Below are 7,031 nucleotides of genomic sequence, written 5' to 3'. Positions count from 1 at the left end.
TGGCAAATCACTTCATACATTCTCTATGATTGGGTTATTTTCTGTCCTCTGCTAATTTTAACTATGTAAAATGGTAGAACTGTGTTTGTTTATATACTCCCATCCCATGGTGTGTATGTAGCAGTAAGAAGACATCTAACAGGTGTCTTTTATCTGCTTCCATTATATAAGTTCTAGATATAAAACCAGTGGAGTTGTTTAGCTGCAAGTAAACTCATTGGTCCTTATTTAGGTTTAAAATTATTTGTGCATATATTGGAGTATGAGTTTGCATATGACACAGCCCAAATTTAGAAATAAGAGAAAACTTTGTAGGATTAATATGGGTCTCTCAGAGATTAAACTGAGATCATCAGGCTTAGCAGCAATCAAATTTTCCCACTGAGACAATTCTCTGGCCTTCAAGTCATACATGTCTAGTTTAGAGAAAGTGTTATGGACAAGTTTTTACTCCACAGAATAACCTAACACAATCTAAAACAAAGCATTATGTGATTTTCATTTGCAAATTCAATTTATATTTAAGTTGGCCTGTTTTCCTTCATCCTTAGAGTGCAATATGTTTATAATCTGAAGACAATAATTTACTGATGCAATATTTCAACTTAGTTGAGCATCAGGGAGATGGTTCAGCAGGAAATATCCATGGAGCGCAAAACTGGCAAAATGATGGTAATTCTCATATAAAGGTAGCTAAAAGTGAACCTCACAAAGTTGTCTTCCAGTCTCCATATACCTGCCATGGCCTAAAAGCCTAAAATTATATTAAACACACACACACACACACACACACACACACACACACACACCAGATTCCTTTAATAAATCTTATTCCTGTTACATTGTCTAGCATTTCATATTCTTCTAAAACTCAGTAGTTCAAGATAAAGTGTTCAATGGATAACTAATGGGGACATAAAGAAGCATGGAACACTGAGTAATACATGCATATTTATAGCATATCAAGCTATGTTGTGAGATATACATTTGATTGCAGATTATCCTACTTTATTACATCTCTACCAGATAGGTGAAAATGTTACTTTGGATACACACATTATGTATTTAACTTTTCTCATATTCTCTTCTATTAAGCATTTTAACATTAATGTTTTAAACTGTGTTGTCAAAACAGGATATATTGGAGGTGAATCTTCTATTTTGGGACTTGTACTCGGGAGGGTGACACATGATAATTTAGAGTTCTATGCAGTCCTAACTAATTACTGACATTCGAGCCAGGCTGAAGAACAAATAAGATCTCTAGGGAATTTTTGACAATATGACAAATAAAACGAGGAACAAGAGCCCCCATCCATTTGCAAACACCCTTACTTGACTTTTTAGTTGATAGATATTATATTATATACATTGAAGCCAAAAGACACCTGCCACCAAGTAAAAGCCCAACAGAAGACGCCTGTAGCTACAGAAGTAATATAAAGACCATTAAATAAGCTTTAATAAAGGGATTTGTCACACACAGAGCATAATTCAACACTAAATTCAAAACTGTCAAAATATAAACCACATATGGAGCTATGAACCATCAGACTTGTGTGAACATGGTGAACTATTTAATTGCTTCAAGCCTATTAAGAAAAAGAGGTGGAGCAATAATTTTTCTGGTAATTGAATGTGATGTCAAAATCTTTACCAAGTTGTTTGTAGGAATAGGATCTTTCTCATGTATGAATGTTTTTCATATTACCTGGTGTCAACATAATAGATAAACACTTACAAATATTTGCAGGGCTAGAGGCATTGCCAAACATTTAAGACAAGTTTACTTCTACAACCAAGGGTCAGTTTTTTTTTTTTCTGATACAATAGATAAGATATAATTGTCCACCTAAACATACAAAGCCTTATAGATATCCATCCCTTAAGAACATTCATAACAACCTGTAAAGGTAGAGAATGGATTCTTAACATCCACCTCCATGTTCTTTCAGTGGCCTCCTCTCCCACCTCCTTCTGGTTCAATCTCCTCCTCTTCCCTCAAACTTTTCTCCCGCCCATCCTTCCTTCTCATCCAATGACAGGCCTCATTTTATCTTGTACCTGCCTTCAGCTGTATGACATCATCCTACATTTCACCTTTTTTGTCTAATTAAATAAAAACCTTTTCTCTCAAATATACGCTGAGCACAACTATTATCATTTTGCAATTAAAAGCATAAATATACCCAACACTTGATTCAACATTTTATCAGTTAAACAGAACATTTAGTTATTCATTCCAGCTGAAGAAAGGCTTAAAATCTGTTATATCCTTACTAGCTTGTATACTATCTGATAACTATCTAATAAAATATGTATTTTCAAAGTTTAACAGCCTGATAGGCTACAAGAGTATAATCAGTCTTCAACCCTGTCAGAAATCTGACAATGACCAAAATCTACAAACATAGGAATCCTAACAAGGTTTCCAGAACTGAGAGGTTATAACAGTTCTCTGTTAGCAACATGTGAGCACAAGTCTTCAGGCTTCTAGCCCAAAATCAACTGAGAGACTCTTGAAATGCAGAAACCTTGAAGGGCTGACAATTCTGGCTCTGTAGGGATTATCAGTCAGCAATTATCCTGCATAAGGTGTCCCTTTTGGACAGTATTCGTCTGCAGATGAAGCAGGCAGTTTCTGCCCAGTGGCTGCCTAACTACAAAGTATTACCTTATCTGGAAGTAGAGATGCTCAGTTTATCCCTTAAATCTGACAAAGGAGAGCTGTTAGGAGCAGATATGTCTCAACAAAAGATAAATAACTTTAAATTTCATATTTTATGGATTTCTGATATTTTTGAAAAAATCTATCTATATAAAGTAATCTGGCATATTGTCTTTATATCTTAAATATTATCTTGAAAGTAATCTTACAAACTCAGAGCCATGAATTTGCTATTTGGACATTTACTCACATGTGTAATCAACTCAGAAGTTTGTAATGACATCAATATAAGGACTATTTCTAAACCTTGTACTTTTAAACTTTTTTAACAAATAAATTCTATACCAAAGCAAAGATTTTAGCCTAGATACCAAATAAGAGTATGGTTGTACAACTCAATCTAGCTAATTCCTCCCTGTTAAATTACAACCATTTCTAAATTCCTCATAAAAACAACCTTAGAATAACCACTTTCTGCCCCCCTCAAAAGTCCAGGGAATTGGGGCAACAATTCTTCTATAACTTCTTCAAGCTGTACAGGGGCATTGAGATATCATTGGAGGTAGGGGGTAGGAAGAATGAAGCAAATGTTGTAGCCAGATGTGTGTCTTGACTGGACACAGCTGAAAGTGTTTGAGACCAGAAATCCAAGTTGGTACATTGTGTAAAATATAATTCTCAATACAAAAGTTTAGAGTAGAAACCTGGAGGAAATGAACAATTTTCTAGACAGATACCAGGTACCAAATTTAAATCAGGAACAGATAAAACATCTAAACAACCCCATGACTACTAAAGAAATAGAAGCAGTTATTAAAAGTTTCCAACCAAAAAGAGCCAGGACCAGAAGGGTTTAGTGCAGAATTCTATCAGACCTTCATAGAAGACCTCAAACCAATACTGTCCAAACTATTCCACAAAAACAAAGCAGAAGGGGCACTACTGAATTCCTTCTATGAAGCCACAATTATGCTTATACCTAAACCACACAAAGACTCAACAAAGAAAGAAAATGTCAGACCAATTTCCCTTATTAATATCAATGCAAAAATACTCAATAAAATTCTTGCAAACTGAATCCAAGAATACATCAAAATGATCATGATCAAGTAGGCTTCATCCCAGGTATGCAGAGATGGTTCAATATATGGAAAACCATCAATGTAATCTACTATATAAACGAATTCAATTCAAAGATTAAAAACCACATGATCATTTCATTAGATGCTGAGAAAGCATTTGACAAAGTTCAACACCCCTTCATGATAAAAGTCCTAGAAAGAAAAGGAATTCAAGGCCCATACCTAAACATTGTAAAAGCCATATACAGTAAAACAGTAACTAACATTAAACTAAATGGAGAGAAACTTGAAGCAATCCCATTAAAACCAGGGACTAGACAAGACTGCCCACTCTCTCCCTACTTATTCAATATAGTTCTCAAAATCCTAGCCAGAGCAATCAGACAACAAAAGGAGATCAAAGGAGTACAGATTGGAAAGGAAGAAGTCAAAATATCACTATTTGCAGACGATATGATAGTATAATTAAGTGATCCCAAAAGTTCCACAAGAGAACTACTAAGCCTGATAAACAACTTCAGCAAAGTGGATGGGTATAAAATTAACTCAAACAAGTCAGTAGCCTTCCTCTATTCAAAGGATAAACAGGCTGAGAAAGAAATTAGGGAAATGACACCCTTCACAATAGCCACAAATAACATAAAATATCTCGGTGTGACTCTAACTAAGCAAGTGAAAGATCTGTATGATAAGAACTTCAAGTCTCTGGAGAAAGAAATGGAAGATCTCAGAAGATGGAAAGACCTCCCATGCTCACGGATTGGCAGGATTAATATAGTAAAAATGGCCATTTTACCAAGAGCAATCTACAGATTCAATGCAACCTCCATCAAAATTCCAATTCAATTCTTCATAGAGTTAGAAAGAACAATTTGCAAATTCAGTTGGAATAACAAAAAACCCAGGATATTGAAAACTATCCTCAACAATAAAAGAACTTCTGGGAGAATCACCATCCCTGACCTCAGGCAGTATTACAGAACAATAGTGATAAAACTTGTTTTATATTGGTACAGAGATAGCCCTTTGTAGGGCTGGATTTGTAGAAAGATATTGTGTAAATTTTGTTTTGTCATGGAATATCTTGGTTTCTCCCTCATTGTTAATTGAGAGTTTTGCTGGATATAATAGCCTGGGCTGGGATTTGTGTTCTAGGGTTTGTATGACATCTGTCTAGGATCTTCTGGTTTTCATAGTCTCTGTTGAGAAGTCTGGTGTAATTCTGATAGGTCTGCCTTTATATGTTACTTGACCTTTTTCCCTTACTGCTTTTAATATTTTTAGGACTGTTAATGGTTTTTAGAAGATACTGGAATATATTAACTGGCTGTGGCCTGTGATTATCTTCACTACTCAAGAGTTAAGCAATTTATTTCAGACTTTATGAGGTGATAAAGATTTAAATAGCCCAAGGAAACTCTCAGCTAGGGCTGAGAAGGAGTTAGCTTTGGTAGAAAGAAAATTGCAGAATACACATCTAGATCATATTGATCCAAAGATGGTCTGCATCTTATTCATCTTACCCTCTACTCATCCCCCTACAGGAATTTTTATGCAGAGGGAAGATTATATCTTAGAATGGATATTTTTAGCACATAAACAGAGTAAGAATCTAAAACCTATCTTGAGAAGGTCTCTAAATTGATACTAAAAGGAAAAAATGAGACTTCAACAATTAGAATGGACCCAGCTGAAATTGTGGTACCTTTTTCTAATGCAGAAATTGCCTCACTGTGGGCACAAGATGAACATTGTCAAAGAGCATGCAATAATTTCTTGGGAGAGATTAACAACAGATACCCTAAAACAAGTGACTTCAGTTCATAAAAAGAACTAATTGGATTCTCCCTCATATAATAATGAAAACTCCAATATCTGGAGCCCCTACATTTTACACTGATGCCAGTAATTCTGGAAAGGTAGGTTATAAGTCAGAAGATGTAAGCAAGGTGGCTGAGAGTCCCTATAAGTCAGTTCAAAAATTTGAATTATATGTAATACTCATGGTGTTGTCAGATTTTCAAGTCTCTCTCTCTCTCTCTTTTCACTGACTTTATTGGCTGTGGACTGTGGCGAGCTCAGCACCCGTTGGGTCCACTTGCTCTTCACCTTCTGGCTCTCCGTCTTCTTGGGCAGCAGCATGGCATGGATGTTGGGCAGGATGCCGCCCAGGTGATGGTCACAAGGCCCAGCAGCTTGTTGAGCTCTTTGTCGTTGTGGATGGCTAGCTGCAGGTGGCAAGGGATGATGCGTGTCTTCTTCTTGTCCCTTGCCACGTTGCCTGCCAGGATCTTGGTCATCAGGTACTCCAGCACTGCTGACAGGTACACGGGCGCTCCCATGCCCACACTTTCCTCATAGTTGCCCTTGAGCAGCAGCCGGTTGAACATGGCCCATGGGGAACTGGAGGCCCGCGTGCAATGACCGCGACTTGGCCTTGGGGAGCACTTTATCCCCCTGCTTGCCTCACCCGGACATGCTCGACCCAGCTCCTGGCACTCCAGGCAGGATTGTTTTACACATAGAGACTGCTGAACTTATTCAGATGATTCTGAATTGACTTCACTATTTATTCAGCTACATCAAATGATCAGAAAGAGGAGTTATAACTCTTATGTATATATATCACACATAAGATCTCATACAGTTCTGCCAGGCCCTCTGGCACAAGGTAATAATTAAATTGACAAGCTATTGATAGGAAGTGTACTAAAAGCTTCAGAATTCCATAAAAAACTCCATGTTAACAGCAAAGGTTTAAGGAAATAATTCTTTATCATTTGGCAACAAGCCAAGAAAACTGTGAAGCAATGACTTACTTGCCTCCATTGCCTACAGGAACCAACCCTAAGGGGGTACCCAAAGAATTGGCAGATGGATGTCTTCCATTTTAAAGAGTTTGGTAAACTGAAATATTTACACCATACTACAGATACGTATCCTGGATTTCAATGAGAAACTGCCTTAGCCTCAGAAAAGACTGATTCTGTATTACACAGTTGTTGGAAGTTATGGCCATTATGGGAATATCCATACGAATAAAAATGGAGAACAGCATATATCCACATATATCTCTAATAAGATGAGACAGCTTTTTACATATTATAATATAAAACATGCTACAGGCATATCACACAATCCTACAGGAGGAACGATTGTGTAGTGATCTAATCGAATTCTAAAGGAGATGCTTAATAGGCAAATGGGAGCAATAAATAACCTCAAAGATAGATTATATAGTGCATTATTAACTTTGAATTTTTTAAATGCTAATGAGCAAA

At 36.6% G+C, this 7,031-nt stretch overlaps 1 pseudogene; it reads right to left on the bottom strand.

The window, feature by feature from the left end:
- Positions 1-1,586: 1,586 nt before the first annotated feature.
- LOC134484571 (histone H2A.J-like) lies at positions 1,587-6,228 on the bottom strand (annotated as a pseudogene).
- Between the last annotated feature and the right edge of the window lie 803 nt (positions 6,229-7,031).

The sequence above is a fragment of the Rattus norvegicus genome, chromosome 1, assembly GCF_021556685.1.
Source record: "Rattus norvegicus strain SHRSP/BbbUtx chromosome 1, alternate assembly SHRSP_T2T, whole genome shotgun sequence".
In the NCBI taxonomy this organism is placed as follows: Eukaryota; Metazoa; Chordata; class Mammalia; order Rodentia; family Muridae; genus Rattus; species Rattus norvegicus.
The sequence above is the reverse complement of the archived record's forward strand: the minus strand, read 5'-3'. Positions and strand labels throughout refer to the sequence as shown.